The sequence below is a fragment of the Hypanus sabinus genome, chromosome 30 (assembly GCF_030144855.1).
Source record: "Hypanus sabinus isolate sHypSab1 chromosome 30, sHypSab1.hap1, whole genome shotgun sequence".
Lineage (NCBI taxonomy): Eukaryota > Metazoa > Chordata > Chondrichthyes > Myliobatiformes > Dasyatidae > Hypanus > Hypanus sabinus.
The window spans coordinates 18,518,861-18,540,897 of record NC_082735.1 but is presented as its reverse complement, the minus strand read 5'-3'; the positions used below and the strand labels follow the sequence as shown (position 1 = coordinate 18,540,897).

At 43.5% G+C, this 22,037-nt stretch overlaps 1 protein-coding gene across 2 annotated transcripts in view; it reads right to left on the bottom strand.

Annotated features, from left to right (window-relative positions):
* Positions 1-22,037, bottom strand: part of angpt2b (angiopoietin 2b) — a 228,559-nt gene that overhangs the window by 173,177 nt on the left and 33,345 nt on the right. The window lies entirely within an intron of this gene.

Sequence of the window (22,037 nt, the reverse complement as noted above, 5' to 3'; positions counted from 1 at the left end):
ATGTGCCCTTAATAGATTACACAGAATCCTCTACTCTTTGCAACTTTTGGCATTCCTGCATATTCAAGTTACCAAACGAAACCACAAAGTATCTCATCAGGATGTGTTCACTAGTACATCTGCAGAGTTTATTAGAGTATTCAAATACAAGTCGAGCCTCCTTAACCTCCTCAGAAAACAAAGGCACCAGCACTCTATCCTTATGATTGCATCTATGTGATGAGCCTCGGACAGGTCATCTGATAAGTTAACATCTGGGAAGATAAAGCTGCTGACTCTCTTCATGGCGAATTCCCCAATGTAGACTGACACATGTTTGGCCTCCTTCCCACTTACTGAAGTCAAAAATCAGCTCTTCAGTTTCGTTGATGTTGAATGAGAGGTTGTTTTTGTAGCGCCACTCAACCAGGTTACCTAACTTGCTGACTCATCACCGCATGTGATTTGTCCAACAACAGTAGTGTCACTGGTGTTAGAACAGAGTACTATGTTGGGTTGTACATACATCTATAAAGGCTGATATGCCAGTACAGGTAATTTAACTTCTGACAGTCAGAGATTGCTGTCTATTAAATATGATTAACTGCCAGCTCTACAGAACTTTGCAAAACCAAAAAAAAAAATGACACAGATAATTGACAAACACAAGGAAATCTGCAGATGCTGGAAATTCAAACCACACACGCAAAATGCTGGTAGAACACAGCAGGCCAGGCAGCATCTATAGGGAGAAGCACTGTCGACGTTTCGGGCCGAGACCCTTCGTCAGGACTAACCGAAAGGAAAGATAGTAAGAGATTTGAAAGTAGTGGGGGGAGGGGAGAATGCGAAATGATAGAAGGCCGGAGGGGGTGGGATGAAGCTAAGAGCTGGAAAGATAATTGACACAGTCTTTACTCTTCAAGACTGGGGATTGTGGCTGTTAGTGTAGCAGCTAGTGTAATTTTGTTATTAGCACAGGCTGTAATACCGGGGTTTGATTCCCACTGCTGTCTGCAAGGAGATTGTCCATTTTCCTCATAACTGGGCATTCTGATTTCCTCCCACGTTCCAAAATATGGATGAGTTGCGGTTAGTGAGTTGTGGCCATGCTATGCTATCTGGCACCAGAAGCATGGTGACACTTGTGGGTGGCCCAGCACAATCCTTGCTGATTTGATTCAACACAAACAATACTTCTCAATGTATGCTTTGACGTACATGCGACAAATACAAGCTAATCCAATCCAATCTCTAAAGTGTAAACCAGTGGTTGAGTTTTCCTTTTATAACCCTGACTTTGCAGGTATTGCGTTTGTTGAAAGAAAATGAAACCTATCTGGTAATGATAAAAAACGTTCCAAAACAAATATTGTTCCAAGAGAAATCTAAAACAGCCACCTTTATGCACACTGCAAGAATTTTTGTGGCTGAACTTACAATTCTTGCACCACAGCTGGATATATTAACTGGCAAGATGTCGGTCCATTCTGGGTTTTAAGTTATAATCTAAACTAACAAGAACATTTCTTTATTATCTGCCTGCAAAAAGAAATCACTATTGGAGGAATTATTCAAATTAGCCATGATTACCCACAATAAACTGATCAATTAAATCATTCCTTTTGCAATGAAAACCTGAATTGAAGGGATTCTAATAGCATTTGATCCTTGTGATTGTTATAGCCAAGGGGTGTAATGGGCCAAAGATCACACTACCTATTAAATGCTTCCATTGGTGTGCGCCTCAAATAGCCTCTGACAACCACGTCCAGCTCCTGGCCTTCACGTGTGGCTTAGCTACTAAGCCTGGCAGAACCATTTCTACCGACAGGACAAAGGGCAAAGGCAGGATACTGGCACCTCAGGAAGACGAATACTGAATACTGGTTCAGGAAGATGGGGCTCATCAGAATTTGTTGGCAGCTCATTTAGGAGAAGGAATACTCAGATCTTAAATCTCTGCTGACTTTGCAGCTATACCCACTCATGGGGAAGGCTTTCGGAGTAAATGCCAAGGGAAAAATCCAGAGTTGGATCCTAAGGCAGCCTTACGTTGAGTTCAACACTGACTGACAATGCCTGCGATGTTACTGGTACCAAACTGTATTGGGATCTGCCATTCCTTTGGGTTCATCAGAATCGTGGAGAGGAGGAGTTTGCCATACGGGCAACAGCTTGCTCTCCAAAGTGTACTTCACAGACTAATGTATCTAGACAGCTAGGATACCACACCCATGTTCGACTCTGACCAACTGAGGCCTCACTCATTTACATAATTTAGAGAATTAACCAGCAGTTGCTTGAAGATTTAAGCATGTGCAGCTTCCATGCCCAATATGTTGCACAACCTCCTTTCCCATAAGCATTTATCTAAGGTCAAGTATATTTAGTCATATGAAGATATCTAAAGTTCCAAATTTTCAAAGTAAATTTATTAACCATGTATATATAACATTATGATTCATCCTCTTCTGGGCTCCCTCAAAGAAACACAATAGAATCCAGGTAAAACCCCATACAGCTATGATTGAGAAATATCCAATGTGTGCAAAAACAACATATCGTGCAAACTATACAAACATAAACAAATTATGCATAGAACATGCACTGCAGAGTCCCTGAAAATAAGTCCACAGCCACAGAGCCACTTCAGCACTGAGATGTGTTGTTGAAATTCGTCAGTGTCACCAAGGTAGGTGGAATTGTTGCTTTGTTGTCTGCATCTGAAAATTTTAGCCTTCGGTCTATCACTTAAAAAGCTGGTGGTATCAAAAGACAAAAGCATCAGTGCTTTTGATCTTTCCTTACCAGAGGTAATGGCTTTTTCATAGCGCATAACATCAACATAGAGCAAAAGTTCAAAGGTTTATTTTATTGTTAAAATATGTATGCAGTATACAACTGTGAAATTTGACCTCCAGGTAGCCATGAAATACAGAAAAAACTATGTTTTTTGTTGAAGGAAAAGACGTCAACACCCCCTTGCATAAAAAAGAGAAAGGAACAAAAACTCCTAAACTCCAAAGCCCACCCCCCCCCAGCCCTTCCCTCACACTAAAACTAAGAGATCACCCACACAGAAAATGGAAGCTGGAACATCAAACTTGAAACCCCTCAATCCGTCAACAAAAAAAAACGTATCGCCCACAAGGAAAAAAAGCAGCAAAAATAACATCAAACTCTCAGCCCCCTCTCTCGCACGCCACAACTAACAAATCCCCCACACAGAAGAACACCAACAAGAACATCAGACCCCAAATCTACAACCCCCTCCCCCACAGAAAAACTAACATATCACCCACAAGGACATCAGACACCCAACCCCCAAACCACAAGCCCCAATCCCCCAACCCGCCAATTGACAACAAAGACAATACAGAAAACTGAAAGAGGCCGATATAAAGTTCACGACACACTGATAATCTCATAAATCTGAAAAGTTCAAAAACGTCCTTTGTCAGTTTTGAGGAGAACCACTCAATAAAACTCAATAAAACAGGTAAAAATTAGATTGGGGCTGCAGTGATGAGAATGACTTGGAAGGAGGTTTTACTGGTGATTGGAAGGAAAGCCCAGGCTAAGTGATAGATATTGTTAGTGGATAGTGATGAGTCTGTGATACAATGGACATTATGAGGTGTGAAGTGACTGACAGTCACAGTAGAAGGCTTGCTGAATTGAGGGATCTGATGAGTTTAGGGAAGTTAGCAAATTAGGCCCTAGTGATCACATTTGCATGGTCAGGTACAGAGAGTTTTGAAACAAAATCAGAAGATGGAGATGAATCTTCTGGTCTGGGATTGATGAGTTCAGGATTTAGGGATTCAGTGGTCCAAATGTGAATATTAGATGAGGCTGGAGGGTGTTAAGTGAACGGTTATGTTTTGTAACTCCAATACGTGAAACTAATTGAAAGAAAAGCAAGGGAGCCTGCAAGATGCGTGCGAACTTCGTCTTTACTTTAAGCACTTATGACGTAGTGGCATAATGAGGTGTGCCATTCACATACTTTTACATATAACCTGAAATCAATTACGTAAACAACAAAGAATCCTTAATCAAACAATATATTTACTATACTACTCACATATTACTGAAATACTAAATACAACAGCATGAACATATGAGATGTCAATACCATGGAAGAGTATGAGGGTGTGCTACCGTAGAGCAGGGAAGTAAATATATCAAAGAGAATCAGGTTCTGAGCATCAGTGTAAAGCCATTTCATGAGCACCCCAGCCACTAAATCACTCTGTGGCAGAAAAAGCATTATGAAGAAAACATGGCTGGCTTGCGAGTGCCAATGTCAAATGCACTTCATAACAATGTGCATTCAATTCTCCCAGCCAAGCTGTAATTAAACATTGCATGAGGAGTGACTTCATCTGGACTTGAATGGGAAGAATATTGTGGTTCCATTACTAAATTAATTCCCAGAAGCACCATGACTGAGGTACACTTAATCAATCATAAAATAAAGTCTAGACCATTTACAATTCAGGAGATGAAGTGCCAGAAGCTTATTATAGCAAATCTAATTTTGATTTCTCCAAAATCCATTGTAGTCTGAAATAATCAGAGAGAAAGACAAATCACTTAAACTAATAATTTTAGGGTTTGATAGGGTTAGATAGGCTTTTACACAATTATTCTGGTTTAGGAGCATCCAAAAGTTAACTAAAACTTCATGAATGTAGCATAAATTTTTTTATAGATTCATAATACCTGAAGATCCCAATAAAACAGTCGCCCTTTTAAGGGTAAAATCAAAGTCAAAGTCAAAGTCATGATTATTGCCATCTGATCATCAGTGTACATCAAGGACCCTCACCTTCCAGGTCATGCTCTCTTCTCACTACCATTGAGCATTACCACACCACCAGGTTCAGTAAAATTTATTACCCTACAACCATCAAACTCCTGAACTAGTGCACATAACTTCATGCACTGCAACTCTTAACTGATTCCACAACCTACAAATTCACTTTCAAGGACTTTCCAACTCATATCTTCAGTATTACTTTATTTGCACTATTTGTCTTTTGCACATTGCTTGTTTGTCGCTCTTTGTTTATGTATGTTTTTTCATAAACTCTATTATGTTTCTTTATTTACCTGCAAGTACTTGTAAGATGTGAACACAACAACAGTTACTGCATATTAGAGGAATTTGTGTTAGAGGCAATTTAACCTGAGGGGATATATACAATGCTTTAATTTCTTCTCAAATTAAATTATATATACACATATTAAAGTGGTGTGATCAACCCAACAAAATAACGAAATAACCAAATAATAAAATGCTGGTGATCATGTTTTTGTCTCGTAAAAGAGTTAAATAAAAAATGAAGGGAAAAGAGCAATAAATGTTCTATACAAGCAATTAAATATTACTGTATATAGTTTGCTTAGGGACAATGGAACATTCATCATTTCATTTAATGAAAGAGGTGGGAGGAGCAAGAATTGGGAGAAATAGAGTAAGGGAGATGCTCAGTCAAAGGAAAGATTTTGTGAGAAATTCAGACGAGAAAGCAAAGAAAATACTGAGAGTACAACAGCATGGAAATGATTTTCTACTTTTTTGCTACCATTGGTACAATAGAGAAAATATTCAACTGGAATTCCTTTCTCTCAATCACTCGGTGTTGAGTCAACTGAAATAGTCAACATATGGCTTGGTTGATCTTTATTAGGTACAGATATCAATAATTTTCTATCAAAAATATGAAAGTATTGATTTGCAGATTATTTATAACCTAATGCTCAAAGCTGATGAAGCCCTTCTGCTCTCTCTCCCTCCCTGTAGCATATAAAATAATTCAGGCTCCAAATAATGAGCAAAGGTACTTGGCAGGTGGACCTTAACAACAGAGCATATTGGAAAGCTGCATGAGAAGAAGACGATAAGGTGAAATATTATGAAGTTAATGTGCCGCCAAATGGAGATTTAAAGACATAGGACGAGTGTGAGAGATCGAACAAAGCACAAAAGTGGCAGCAGAATTAAGGATGAACTGAAATTTGTGAAAGACCATAGATGATAATATATCAGAACAGAGTTATGTATTTTGACCCATTAAGTCTGCTACACCACTCAGCCATGGATGACTTTTGTTTCTCTTCTGAACCGCATTCTCCCACCATCTCCCCATAATCCTTCACCCCTTTGCTAATTAATATCCCATCAATCTCTGCCTTAAATACTCTCAATGATTAACTTCCACAGTCCTCTGAAACAACAAATTCCACAATTTTGCCTCTCTGTGGCTGACGAAATTCCTTCTTATCTCAGTGTTAAAGGGGTATTGTAGCGGTGTGCTACAAGCAGCGCTAAAATTACGACACGGAGTCGGTAACTGCAGTCGAAGGAAAAACTTTATTCGAAAACTTCAGCCTCACTTTTAAGCCTCTGTCAACCGGCCCCCCCATGGCGAAGAGGCTCCAAAGCTCTGTGCTCGCAAACCCCCGTAGGCTATCTAATTGTGAGTCGGTTCGGATACGCTAGGAAATGAGGCGCTACATAACCCCCCCCCAGAACCGGCGATACACCCCCCAATGTCCACAGCCTGGGCCAGAACCTGCTTGGGAGGTCGGCCTCTGCGCCGAGGCGCCGGAAACTCGGCCGGTTGCGCCAGGTCCACATGGGCCGGCTTGAGGCGGTCCACCGTGGAAACCTCCTCCTTCCCCCCAACGTCCAGCACGAACGTGGACCCGTTGTTCCGGAGCACCGTAAACGGCCCCTCGTATGGCCGCTGCAGCGGTGGCCGATGCCTGCCCCTTCGTACAAACACAAACTTACAGTTCCGTAGGTCTTTGGGTACGCAGGTCGGGTGCCACCCATGCTGTGAAGTGGGTATGGGGGCCAGGTTACCGAGCTTCTCGCGAAGTCTGCCCAGGACTGCAGCGGGTTCTTCCTCTTGCCCCCTCGGGGCTGGTAGGAACTCCCCGGGGACGGCCAGGGGCGCGCCGTATACCAACTCGGCCGACGAGGCGTGCAGGTCGTCCTTGGGCGCTGTGCGGATGCCGAGAAGGACCCAGGGAAGCTCGTCCGCCCAGTTGGCTCCTCGCAGGCGGGCCATGAGGGCCGACTTCAGGTGACGGTGGAAACGCTCCACTAGCCCGTTCGACTGTGGGTGGTAGGCAGTGGTGTGGTGCAGCTGAGTCCCCAAAAGGCTGGCCATAGCTGACCACAGGCTGGAGGTGAACTGGGCGCCTCTGTCGGAGGTAATGTGGGCTGGTACACCAAAGCGGGATATCCAGGTGGCGAGCAGGGCTCGGGCGCAAGATTCGGAGGTGGTGTCGGTGAGCAGGACCGCCTCTGGCCATCTTGTGAACCGGTCCACGATAGTCAGGAGGTAACGCGCTCCGCACGACACTGGCAGGGGGCCCACGATATCCACATGAATGTGGTCGAAACGCCGGTGGGCGGGATGGAACTGCTGCGGTGGGGCTTTGGTGTGCCGCTGAACCTTGGCCGTCTGGCAGTGCATGCACGTTCTGGCCCATTCACTGACCTGTTTGCGGAGACCGTGCCAAACGAACCTGCTGGAAACCAGCCGGACAGTTGTCCGGATGGAGGGATGCGCCAAGTTATGAATGGAGTCGAAAACACGTCGCCGCCAGGCTGCGGGGACGACCGGACGGGGCCGGCCGGTGGCGACGTCACAGAGTAGGGTCCTCTCACCGGGGCCCACGGGGAAGTCCTGGAGCTGCAAACCAGAGACTGCAGTCCTGTAACTCGGAATCTCCTCATCTACCTGCTGTGCCTCTGCCAGTGCCTCAAAGTCTACCCCTTGGGAAAGGGCATGAACGGTAGGGCGAGAGAGCGCATCCGCCACGACATTGTCTTTACCCGAGACGTGCCGGACATCCGTTGTGTATTCAGAGATGTAGGACAGGTGGCGTTGCTGGCGGGATGACCAGGGGTCGGATGCTTTCGTAAACGCAAAGGTAAGCGGTTTGTGGTCCGTGAACGCGGTGAAGGGCCGACCTTCTAGGAAGTACCTGAAATGCCGGATTGCCAGGTAGAGCGCCAACAGTTCCCGGTCAAAAGCACTGTACTTGAGCTCGGGTGGCCGCAGGTGTTTGCTGAAAAACGCCAGGGGTTGCCAGCGACCTGCGATGAGCTGCTCCAGCACCCCACCGACTGCCGTGTTTGATGCGTCCACTGTGAGGGCGGTAGGGGTGTCCATTCTGGGATGTACTAGCATTGCGGCGTCAGCCAAAGCTTCCTTCATTTGAACGAAAGCGGCGGCGGACTCCTCGTCCCAGGTAATGTTCTTGCTCGGACCCGACATCAGGGCGAACAGGGGGCGCATGATCCGGGCAGCTGAAGGGAGGAAGCGGCGGTAGAAATTGACCATACCCACGAATTCCTGAAGGCCTTTGATCGTGGTGGGTCGGGGGAAGTGGCGGACCGCATCTACCTTAGCGGGCAGAGGGGTTGCCCCGTCTTTAGTAATCCTGTGGCCCAGGAAGTCAATGGTATCAAGTCCGAACTGGCATTTGGCAGGGTTGATTGTAAGACCGTACTCACTCAGTCGGGCGCAGAGTTGACGGAGGTGGGACAGATGCTCCTGACGACTGCCGCTGGCTATGAGGATGTCATCCAAATAGATGAACGCGAAGTCCAGGTCCCGTCCCACCGCATCCATTAACCGCTGGAACGTCTGTGCGGCATTCTTCAGGCCGAACGGCATGCGGAGGAACTCGAAGAGGCCAAACGGGGTGATGAGAGCCGTTTTGGGGACGTCGTCAGGATGCATCGGGATTTGATGGTACCCTCGGACAAGGTCGACCTTGGAGAAGATCCGGGCGCCGTGCAGGTTTGCCGCAAAGTCCTGAATGTGCGGCACAGGGTAGTGGTCCGGTGTGGTAGCCTCGTTCAGCCTGCGGTAGTCGCCGCACGGTCTCCAGCCCCCCGTCGCTTTGGGCACCATGTGCAGGGGGGAAGCCCAGGGGCTGTCGGACCGCCGGATGATCCCCAATTCCTCCATTCTCTGGAACTCCTCCTTCGCCAGTCGGAGCTTGTCCGGGGGAAGCCGCCGAGCACGGGCATGGAGGGGTGGTCCCTGTGTCGGGATGTGGTGCTGTACGCCGTGCCTGGGCATGGCTGCTGTGAACTGCGGTGCCAGAACCGATGGGATCTCCGCCAGGACCCTGGTGAAATCGTTGTCGGACAGCGTGATGGAGCCGAGGTGAGGGGCTGGCAACTGGGCCGCGCCCAGGGAGAACGTCTGAAAGGTCTCGGCGTGTACCAGTCTCTTCCTGGGCAGGTCAACCAGCAGGCTGTGAGCTCGCAAAAAATCCGCACCCAGAAGCGGTTGGGCTACGGCGGCCAGTGTGAAGTCCCACGTGAACTGGCTGGGGCCGAACTGTAGCTGCACCTGACGGGTGCCATAGGTCCTTACTGTGCTGCCATTCACGGCCCTCAGGGGGGGACCCGGTGCCCTGCTGCGGGTGTCGTAACTCGTCGGAGGTAAAACGCTGATCTCAGCCCCAGTATCGACCAAAAACCGGCGTCCCGACCTTCTATCCCACACATACAGGAGGCTATCCCGATGGCCAGCCGCCGTAGCCATCAGCGGCGGCTGGCCCTGGCGTTTCCCGGGAACTTGCAGGGCGGGCGGCAACGGCGGGCTTCTGCGCCCCACCGCTGGTGGTAGAAGCACCAGTGGTCATTGGGCCGGGGGTTAGTGGGCTCTGCGGCCGGGCCTGGACTGGTTTGCTGCCGGGAGCGTGGCTGGGAGATCTGTGCGATGGACGCCCCGCTCACCTTTTTGGCGTTCCACAGCAAGTCCGCCCGGGCTGCCACCTTCCGGGGGTCACTGAAATCCGCGTCGGACAGCAGCAGGCGTATGTCCTCGGGCAGCTGCTCCAGGAATGCCTGCTCAAACATGAGGCCTGTGTGTCCCTCGGCCAGAGACAACATCTCATTCATTAAAGCCGATGGAGGTCTGTCGCCCAAGCCATCCAGGTGCAGTAAACGGGCAGCCCGCTCGCGCCGTGAGAGTCCGAAAGTCCTGAGGAGCAGGGCTTTGAATTCCATGTACTTGCCGTCTGCCGGGGGCGACTGTACGAACTCCGCGACCTGGGCAGCTGTGTCCTGGTCGAGGGAGCCCACCACGTAGTAGTAGCGGGTGTCTTCTGAGGTGATCCGGCGAACGTGGAATTGGGCTTCGGCTTGCTGGAACCATAGGTCCGGGCGCTGTGTCCAGAAACCCGGCAGTTTCAACGAAACCGCATGAACAGAGGCGGCGTCAGTCATTTCTGGTCCAAAAATCGTTTGGACCGTCGGGGTCACCAATTGTAGCGGTGTGCTACAAGCAGCGCTAAAATTACGACACGGAGTCGGTAACTGCAGTCGAAGGAAAAACTTTATTTGAAAACTTCAGCCTCACTTTTAAGCCTCTGTCAACCGGCCCCCCATGGCGAAGAGGCTCCAAAGCTCTGTGCTCGCAAACCCCCGTAGGCTATCTAATTGTGAGTCGGTTCGGATACGCTAGGAAATGAGGCGCTACAGTATCCCTGTATTCTGAACACAAGGGATTTTGTAGATGCTGGAAATTCAAAGTAATACACAAAAAATGTTGGAAGAACTCAGCAGATCAGGCAGCATCAATGGAAATGGATAAGCAGCTGATATTTTGGTCTGAGACCCTTCATCTGGACTGGAAAGAAAGGGGGAGGATGACAGAATAAAAAGGTTGAGGGAGGAAAAGCTTAAAGGTGATAGCTGAAACCAGGTAGGTGGTGGAAGAAGGATGAAGTAAGAAGCTGGGAAGTGATAGGTGGAAAAGGCAAAAGGCTGGAGAAGAAGGAATCTGATAGGAGAAGAGAATGGACCATGGAAAAAAGGAAGGAGGAGGGGTACTAAAGGGAGGTGAAAGGCAGTTGAGGAGAAGAAGTAAGAGGTTTGAGTCGTGGACTGACATGTTGGTGCCTCAATGTGGCAGAAGAAGAGGTTCATCATTGTGGTAGAAGAGGAGGTTTCCTCATCATAACAGAAGAGTAAGTTGCCTCATAATGGCAGAAGATTTCTATCCACTTTCCTGTTTCAAAATATCAGTCTATGACCTCCTTTTCAGCCACAATGAGGCCACTCTCAGGTTGGAGGAACAACAGCTCATATTCCATCTAGGTAGCCTCCAACCTGATGTCATGAAGAATAATTCCTACAACTTCCGGTAATGTTTCCCCCTCCCACTTCCCTCTTCTTCGATTCCCCACTTTGGTCTCTAACCTCTTCTCCTCAACTGCTATTACCTCCCCTGTTGTGCCCCTTCTCCTCTTTCTCCAATGGTCCACACTCCTCTCCCATCAGATTTCTTCTTCTCCAGCCCCTTGCCTTTTTCAACTACTATCTTCCAACTTCTCACTTCATTTCCCCCCTTCACCACTCACCAGTCTTCATCTATCACCTTCTAAATTGTCCTCCTTCCCCTCCCCACACCTTCTTATTCTGACATCTTCCCCATTTATTTTGAGGCGCTGCCTTCAGGTCCCAAAGTTTCTTAATACTGGAAACATCCACATCCACTCTATCTACACCTTTCAGTATCCAGTAGGTTCCAATGAGATCCCATCTCATACTTCTGAACTCCAGTGAGTACAGACAAGAGACATCAAACAATTCTGATTTGACAAATTTTTCATTCCTGGCATCATTCTTGCAAACCTCCTCTGATCCCTCTCTAGGGCTAGCATATGCTTCCTTTGATAGAGTGCCCAAACTCGCTCACCATATTCCAAATGTGGTCTAAGCAATATGCTAAACAGTCTCAGCAGTATGTTTCTGCTTGAGATGAATGTTAACATTTCATTTGTCTTTCTTACCACCAACTCAGCTTGCAAGTTAACTTTAAGGAGATCCTGAATTAGGTACACAAGTCCCTTTAACCCTCTGATTTTTGAATTCTTTCACTATTTAGAAAATAATCTACAGCATTACTCTCACTAACAATGATACATCAAAGTCAGCCAGGGAAGAGAGTGTTAGACTGGCAATGAAGCTAGTTGTGCTGAAAAATTAAACACATTGCTTTTCTCAGGCAGCATGTTTAGCACTACCAGTGAACTCTAAATAATTAAGTTTGGAGTCAGTGCAGCAGTTTTCAGCCATGCTAAGTGTAAGACAGAAATAGTTTTGAAAATATGGAATATGTACAGCGAGAAAAATCAATAAAACAGGAATCAACGTCTTGAAAGCAAGTTACAAAGGGTGAAACGTTGCGTTTCAATGAAGGTTTCTGTTTATTGTTATAATTAGCATTCTGGGATTCATGTAAAAGTCATAAATTCTCCGATTGCTGGATTAGGCTATTTAAGTACAGTACAGGCCAAAAATGAGCATTCTTGGCAAATAAAGAAGAACTTAACCCCCAAGTGATGTTCCACCTCATCAGAAGTTTAATTTAGCCAGGCCATTATTCTGTACTGAAACGATTTGGATCATGTCAACGTTTGTAACATTTTCCAGCACACTCTTTTAACAGTCCCACATGCAGATCAAAACCTTCTTTGGTAAAAAAAATCTAATTTCTTGCATTCACAAGATTTGCTTATGTCCAGAATCACTAAATCATTTGCAATAATAATGCCCTCACAATTATCGGCGATTCTAAACTTTTTTTCGTTCGGTTCTTTTGCAGGTCTGAGAGCTGCTGGTAAAGGCCAGCACTTATTGCTCAACCCTTACCGTCCTTGAGAAGATGCTGGAGAGCCATTGTCTTTAACTGATGCAGTCCTTCTGCTGCACACACTGCAACAGTAACACTGGGGGGCGGGGGGTGGAGTTTGACGATCTAAATATCTAAATCCAGCAATGATAAGGTATAGGTAGATGGTATGCACTTTGGAGAGCAAGTTGCAGAGCATGGCAGTCAGAGGACTCAAAGAGGAGAAGATCAAATGACAAATACAGTGAAGCTGCTAAGATGTAATGAAAGAAGATCTGCTGTCCTTGATTTCCTGCTTGTAGAGGATGCAGAATCTGAAGATGCTGATGGAGTACCCCGGATGAGTGACAGCCGTACGTATTATACCAATACAAAGTGAAGCCATTGATGCCAGTGGCGGAAGAAAGGCATGCTGAGAATGGTCATTAGGCTTTCAATCAAGCAGACCGCTTTGTCTCAGGTGCTGGTGATCTTCTTCGGCATCAAATATTCCATCAGGCTTCTGAATTGTGCCTTATATAGGTGTAAAGCGAGTGAGCAATAAATGCCTGGGCAATAAATGGCCTATCACAGGGCAAAATTTTCAATCAAAGGAAAATATTTGATTTTTATGCTAATCTTAGCTAACAATTAGCTAATCAATATGCTAATCTTGAGAGTGATATTCATGAACTTAACAATGGACATTGAGGGATTACATTTTTGTGAGGTTATTGGAGACGTCGATATTGTCCTCCTTGGACTAGAGCAGCTTATGAGATTTGATGTTGGTACTTACAAAAGTGAAAGGCCTTTTTGCCAAGATACAGTGTGGAATAGGCCCCCTTCCAGTCCTTTGAGCCACAGTGCCCAGCAATCACCCGATTTAACTCTAGCCTAATCATGGGACAATATGCAGTGACCAATTAGCCTACTAAGTGGCACATCTTTGAACTGTGAGAGGAAACCCAAGCACCCGGCAGAAATCCAAGCAGTCATGGGGAGTACGCGGTCGGTTGCTTAAAGAATGTTAATGGGCACGACGGAGATATTTTTACAAAGATAAAAAATAAAATAATAAATAATGTGAATTAACTGCCAAAAATGGCACATGAAAAAAAAATCATCACAATGAAGGTTGGGATGATCAATTTCTGGACTTTAGCTCCACAGGTGAATGGAATTGGATTTTGGAAAATCCGATCACATCAGATCGGATTTAATATCACCGGCATATGTCTTGAAATTTGTTAACTTAGCAGCAGCAGTAAAATGCAATACATAATAATATAGGGGAAAATAAATGAGTAAAACAATTACAGTAAGTATATATACAAACATTAAATAGTTAAATTAAAAAAGTGCAAAAACAGAATTAATAAAAGTGAGATAGTGTTCATGTGCTCAATGTCCATTTAGGAATCAGATGGCAGAGGGGAAGAAACTGTCCCTGAATCGCCGAGTGTGTGCCTTCAGGTTTCTGTACCTCCTTCCTGATGGTAACAATGAGAAGAGATTATCCTGGGTGATTGGGGTCTTTAATAATCAATTCCATCGTTCTGAGGTGCCACTCCTTGAAGATGTCTTGGATACTACAAGTATAACACTATTTGTTTTCACATTGTGTATAAGTACTGACAGACAGGCTTGAAATTCTACCCCTCAACATATAAGACCAATCTACAGGATGGGTTATTTTGATTTTAAATTAATAACACTCAAGTTACATTGAATTAAAAAAGATCAATCCCAAATGGGAAATAAAAGATGTTTCTGACAAGCCAAATGGATTGTCTTCCAGTTGTTTCTCAGGTCAAACCCTTCTATTCCATGTAATTTAAGTTTGGATATGTAGTTCTCCAAGCTGTGCTGCATTCAGTAAAATTGAATTTCTATGAATTCCCTGATAAACAGCAAATTCTACAAGCGAGACAATATTACAATTATTCTCAGTCTTGTTTACATCACTTCAGGCTACTTCATGTTGAAACATGTTTTTTTTATATCAGATGTTAATAATTCTTAAACTTTGTGGACTAGGAGAACTAAAAAGTCCTGCTACCAAATTGCAAGTACAGATAAAACAGTGCTTCGCATTCTGCCATGTATTTCAGATGCTCTGCAGATTCCTACATGAAAAGTAATGTTTACAAGGGATTCGTGATCATGCTGCATATAACACAACAAAAATCTGCTAAGATATTATTTTAGAGTTGGCAGAGGTGAAACATTTCAAACTGCTGCAGTACTTCAGTGTTTCATACCAGCAATTAATATAGAGGCTGGTGATCATTATCTTTGTGTCATTAAGTAATTGTTTAATACATTACTCCATGTCTGTCAAATGATATGGCTTTCCTATAATGACTTTTCATTATAAATCATTTTATTGATTAGGGTTTCAGATTATTGACAACATTTATGTACTCAATTACCTCCCATGTCTGAATCTCCAACACTTCTCAGAAAATTGTATTTTTGGAAAAGTTATTGTGGTGCTATCACATGTCAGAACGTGATTGGACAGAATTCCGAGCATGCGCAAAAATGATAGAATGTCTGGAAGTATGACGCTGTAAGACACGTGTGGTTATTGCTGTTGTAAATAAAAGTTCTATTCTTCCAGAATATTGTTCTTTATTAGAAACTCATGGTACATATTAATATAAAGAACACAACAGGTATCATTAGCGAAAATCTTTAAGCGCACTGATCAATGGAAATCTTAAGCTGCAGAATCATTGGGCAGAGGTCCACGGCAAGGGATGTCTTGATATAGTAGGCTCCACCTACTGCACAATACCTGAGGGGAGTGAGGAGGGATGCAGAAGAGAACACCATTGCAAACTGTGGCACACGGACGAGGGAGCAGAGACATTGGTCCTAAATGCCTTCATATTACATTGATTAGAGTTGTACTTCATGATCTTCTCATAATCTGCCCTGAAGCAGTTTAGGAACAGATGACAGATTCTCCATTGTCTCAGATGAATCTTTCTCTTCTACCTCCATGACTGATAGAAATTGGAGCTTCTGCTTCCTGTCCAGAAGCCTAGGAACCAAAGTAATTTCTGCCCTGTCAATGAGTGAACCAATTATTCCATTTTTAAATGAGGCTTGAGAATCCTCAACTGCAATAGAGGAAGGATCTGGGGAGGATCAGACGGCATTCTTCATGTTTTCAATTTCCCCAGCTTGAAAAAGGCATACTGGGTGTTAAATAAGGGCATAACTACCAGTCCAGGAGGTCTTGCCCTACCACCAAACTTTCTTCAGTATTTGTCCACCTGGGAGCTTGCAGAATTTCTACATCATACAAAACAGTAAAAGCATTCCCACAGAGCCAGTTTCAGTCAAAATTTTGCTAGCTTACCCCATAAAAGGTGATGAGTGGCTGGCAGAACAGCCGTTGAGTTTCAGAGGTTCAAGGAAAACAAATGCCAGAGGTACAAAGCAAACAAGATGACAAGAAATAGCTTGTCTTTTGTCAGCCATTGTTGTAAATTGGAACTTAAAATCATCATACAGCACAAGCACTGCACATAATAGAAGGTCATATTTGATGAAACGCTGCAGGCATCATGCACATTAAGTGGTTTGATGGGTGCAATCGTGGCAGTTGTTGACCAAAACACTTATGTGAAGCTGACTGTGTACTTAATAACTGGGTGGGTCAAACACTGACTTCAGGGTAGTATGGAGATGGACATTTAGCCTTCACTATCCTTCAGACTCAAATTTTAAAGCACACAAGATAAACAGAATGCTACAGTTTCAGTCATTGTACCAGATTATAAATGTCATATTAACCATGCAACTTCCTTCACTTCATGTCAGTAGCCAACACACAACTCACAACACCCACAAAATGCTGGCGGAGCTCAGCAAGCCAGGCAGCATCTATGGAGGGGAACAAACAGACAGCATTCTGGGTCAAGGCTCTACGTAAGGACTGAAAAGGAAGGGGGCAGAAGCCAGAAGAAGAAAGCGGGAGAGGGGAAGGATTACAAGCCAGCAGGTGATAGTTGAAACCAGGTGAGAGGGAAGGACGAGGGTGAATGAAGTAAGAAGCTGGGAGGTGACAGGTAGAAGATGTAAAGGACTGAAGAAAGAATCAGATAAGAATGGACAGTGGACCATGGAAGAGAGTGAAGGAGGAGGTGTACCAGAGAGAGATGATGGGCAGGTGAGATGAGAAGGGGGTGAGAGTGGAACCAGAATGGGGAATAGAAAAAGTGAAAAAGGAAAGGGAGAGAAATTATTGAAAGTCAGAGAAATTGACGTTCATGCCATCAGGTTGGAGGCTACCCAGACAGATTATGAGATGTTCCTCCTTCAACCTGAGTATGGTCGCATCATGATAGTAGAGGAGGCCATGCAATGACATGTTGGAATGGGAACAGGAAGTTAAATTAAAATGAGTGGTCACCTGAAAATACTGCCTTTTGTGGTGGATAGAGTAAAGCTGTCCTCCAATCTACCTCATGTCTCACCAAGAAGTCTACACCAGGAGCACCGGGTACAGTCGATGACCCTAACAGAGTTACAGGTGAAGAGTTACTTTACCTGGAAGGACTGTTGAGACTCTGAATCTCTGAATGGTGGTGAGCGAAGAGGTATAGGGCCAGGTGTAACACACCCTGCTTACAGGGATAAGGGTCAGGAGAATGACCAGTGGATAAGGGAGTCGTGCAGACAGTGATCCCTATGGAAATCAGAGAATGGGTGGGGGGGAAATCCCACTGTAGATACCAGATATTGTGGAGAATGACATGCTGAATATGGAAGCTCATGGGGTGGTAGGTAAGTCAATGGGAGTCCTGTTATGGCAGCATGAGGATGTGTGGGAAATGGAGGAGATATAGGTGAGGGCAATATCAATAATGATGCAAGAGAACCCTTTTTTTTTGGAAAGGAACTTCTACACCTCCCTTCTTATTCTGTCCTCTGCACCCATCCTTTCCAGTCCTGATGAATGATCTCAGACCTAAATGCTGTCTGGTTATTGCCCTCCATAGATGCTAGCTGTTCGAGGAGCCTGAGGAGATCTGGCATGTCACCAAAGACCCTTGCAAATTTCTACAAATGTACCTTGGAGAGCATTCTAACTGGCTGCACCACTGCCTAGTATGGGAGGGGGGAAAGGCTGGGTAGGGCCACTGCACAGGATCGAAATAAGCTGCAGAAAGTTGTAAATTCAGTCAGCTCCATCAGGGACTCCAGTCTCTCCAGCATCCAGGACATATTCAAGGAGCGATACCTCAGAAAGGTAGCATGCATCATTAAAGAACCCCAGTATTAAAGACTTGACCTCTTCTCAGTGCTACCACCAGGCAGGAGTTACAAAAGCCTGAAAGAATAGACTTACCAATTCAGGAATAGCTTCTTCCCCTCTGCCATCAGATTTCTGAATGGACATTGAACCCCTGAATAACATCTCACTACTTTTTTGCACTACTTGTTTTAATTTACCTTGATAATATAAATATACTTCTTACTGCAACTCAGTTTTTATTGTTGCATATTGCAACACACTGCTGCTGCTTCATTGCAACACATTTCACAACACATGCTGGTGATATTAAGCCTGACACTTTTTCTGACTTGCTGAGCTCCTCCAGTATTTTGTGTGTTGTGTGTCTTGCTCAAGTTTTCCAGCATTTGCAGAATCTCATGTTTTTATGACACACGTCACTGTACCGTATGTTAAATCAAATATGGATCAGTTCACAAAGATTTATTAGACCACAGCAGCAGTGATGGTGGAGTAAGAGACCAAGGTGAACTTTAGCTTCTAAGTAAAAAACCCACAAATTGGACTGGATCCAGTGTCCTTTTGTATCCCTCAGCAGGACTTTCTATTGTCTGCAGGACTCGCACTAGCTGTGTATATCGGTTTCTTTAAAAAGCTCAGATATTAATCAGATAAGATGAAAGGAGGAAACCTAAAAAGTCTTAACTCTGCTGATTTGCATTGTCTCTGATTTACTGGTAATGAGGATTTTGCTCAGCAGATATCCCATGCCTCAATCATCAAAGCAATCCTCTTCACATTTTTTTCCCCAAGAGACTCTTAGGTAAATGGCCAAGGTCCAGGATGTGGGATACAGGGAATTACAAAAACATAACCAGACAAACACTAAACGCATAATTGTTGCTGTAAGAGCCTGAAAATTGTGACACAAATGTAAGTCTAAAAGAACAAAGGACTTCTGTATTTTTTAGTTAATGCCTCTGAAGGTAATTGAAGCATTTTTACTCATAAACAGTGCATGAAATAGGTAAGTCGAGAATAAATCTAAAAATCACAATACTCCGGCAAGCGTTTGCATTGTTTATGTGAGACACGGTAGTATAGCAGTTATCAAAATACTTTACAGCATCAGCAGTACAGTCGGGGTCAATTCCAGCTGCAGTCTGTAAGAGGTTTGTATGTTTTCCCCCTAACATATGGGTTTCCTCCCACTTTCCAATGAGATGAACGGGTCAGGGTTAGTAAGTTGAAGGTGAGCTTTGCTGGTGCTGGAAACATGGGAACACCTGTGGACTGTCCCCGCCAGCACATCCTCATCAACATAAATGACGCACTTCTCTGCATGTTTCGAAGTTTTGATGTCCATGTGGCAAATAAACCAAGTCTTATCTCGAAGAGTCTCGGCTCAAAACGTTGACAGTGCTTCTCCCTATAGATGCTGCCTGGCCTGCTGTGTTCCACCAGCATTTTGTGTGTGTTATTGCAAGTCTATATTTGTTCACTTTACGTTAAAAATAGAGGAAGTAGGAGCCTGTTCAGCTCCTCGGGATGTCCCTCTCAACAAATGGAATATTACTGATCTACGTTACAATATTTCCCTGTTTTTGATTAATACTTCAACACTTGCAATGATTCTCAGACTAACCTAGCAAATAGGACAGACTGAGTAATATGGCAGGACAAACTATGATTTGGACGTGCTGTGTTTGACATAAAATTTTCTGGACAGTTCCACAAAAAATAACTGTTAGAAGATTGCTTCCACTGGCTGGACAACCAAAAAATAAGCTTACAGGACCATATAACAGTTATTTGAGCCTGAGCATTTCATTAAAGGCTTGGAATCTTCAGAAGTTCCCTTCTGAGATGGCTATGATTATATCATTGAAATTATTCAACAGCGAGTGATAGGTTTTTGGAAACAAAGCAAATGTAGCATTTGGATTAGGGGCTGAAATTGTGAGAAAGATATTTTACTGAACAGTCTCTGAGTACCACAAGGACTATTCCTGCTTCTGCTTTAAGCTTTAACAGACACGAAAGCATACACCACATAAATTCTCCTAAATAGTTCAATAATTGCCGAGAAGTAATCATTTGCAAATTTAACAGTTGCAGATTATATTTCCAATATACAGAAAGGAAATAACAAACCTTCCCAAAAATTGCCTAAATTTGATTGGAAGGTGAAAAATATACCATGTACAGATAGTCGCATATATCTGCAGTATACCTAAAATGTTTTTGCTTTTGTAATGTATGCTTCACATGTGCGTAGATGATTCATGGATGTGTTTTTTTCACACAGTATTTCCAAACTGAATGCCGAGTACACATTTCTGGTCTTGATTTGAAACATACGGACAGTTTTAAGAAATGGAAGTATGTTCATATTGAAATAATCACAACAGCAGTGAGCTCCTGTACACCTCCAAAACAAATGTTTTGCTATTAGCATGTATTATTGACATAAAAAAAGAAATCAACTTATCTCTTTTAATCACTAAATGCCAGTGTACTTTCGTGAACTATTAAAGGTTATGATTGAATTTTCATTGTTTCTGTAAAATGTCCTGTTTTATCAATTAAGGACCCCTATCCTGCATTTGTGACCCTTTCAAAAATCTTCTTCTGTTGAAAGACGAACACATAACAACTATCTTCCCGGGTGCACATTAGTCTGTCAATCATTTGGCTCTCAGATGATCATGATCAGACCTGTAAACCACCTGATATTGTTTAGCTTGCTCCTCAAAGTCTCAATCAGTAAGTAACAACTTGTTTTCTGCCAGCTGTTATTCCCTTTTCATTTAAGGAAAAATAGGGAGAGTAAGAAACGTATAGAAGCAGGGAATATCTGTAATGAGAAAGCAGTTTAGTATTTAGAATTTCCATCAGATGAGGATTTCCACCCAAAATATTAACTTGTATTTTTTATTTTACCATCACTGGGTAATATATGGAGACATATATTATACCATAATATTTATTATTTGATAATAAATTTACTTTGAACTTTGCTGCTACAGAAGATATATTTTGCAGCAAAATTTTACAAAAGAAGATTTGTCATCATTTGGTTTTGTTTCACATTTGCAGATTTTATTCGTATTTGATTCCATTCTTGTTAATCAGGCTCTTTAATTTTAAGATATATCATATTAAATGGAATGCTGGTCATATCATATGGTGTATGAAAGTATTATAATCAAGAAGTATTTCCTTAGAATTGTACATACTTTCATTTTAGAGCTGTAATATTATACAATTTCACTGGTAAGGCTCGAGTGGCAAAATTTAATTGTTTTCTCTCAAATCTATCTTTCTCACTTTTTATGGATGCATTTAGATGATGAACAAAGAAGGAAAAAATGTCTAATGAGGTTAAAACTCCCAGACTGGTGTGGCTTTTACTCTCCGATGCTAATCACAAGGAGAACATTTGTCTGAAAGCAAATGTTTTTCTACCAAACAGAAGATAGTCGTTAAACTAATAATAACTACTTTCAAGGTGATCTGTTGCCTCTTCAAAGGAAGTGATTACATGGGGAGAGTTTTTGATCTGAAGGACTCTTCACTCTCACAAAAAATGGTGAAACAATGCCTCCTCAGTTAGACAATATATATCATTCATTTACTAGGCACAAGATAAAAACTGCCCAACCAAGACTTGTTGGTGTTGGGCTTTAAGCATGATAAATCCTCCTCCATTGGGTATCGAAGTGACCACTTCAAGAACGCAGTCAATCAAGTGGAACTTAACTTTCTTTCAGTGTCTAGAAGCTGATCTGCACAATACAAGTGTAAAAACTTCATTGTCAACATGAACACTTTAACAATGCTGTCTTTCCTGCAACTAACTCAAACTATTTTGCTCTAAACACATGAAATTGGATACTCAGACCAATCAGCAAATGAGAGATGCATTATACAACCAGGTACATTTCCAGGTAAGCATTTGTCAATGACTCCCTGAAAAATGCACAATTATAATGTGGTAGGTTGAGACTTATCTTGTTCAAGCATTATGTCACATCAAAAATCCTGTGTGTAATGTCAGACAAGATCACAGCCACAAACACAAAGCGCAGGCAAAATGGCAAATCTGAACTGAAAATATGCATGACATAAAATAAATT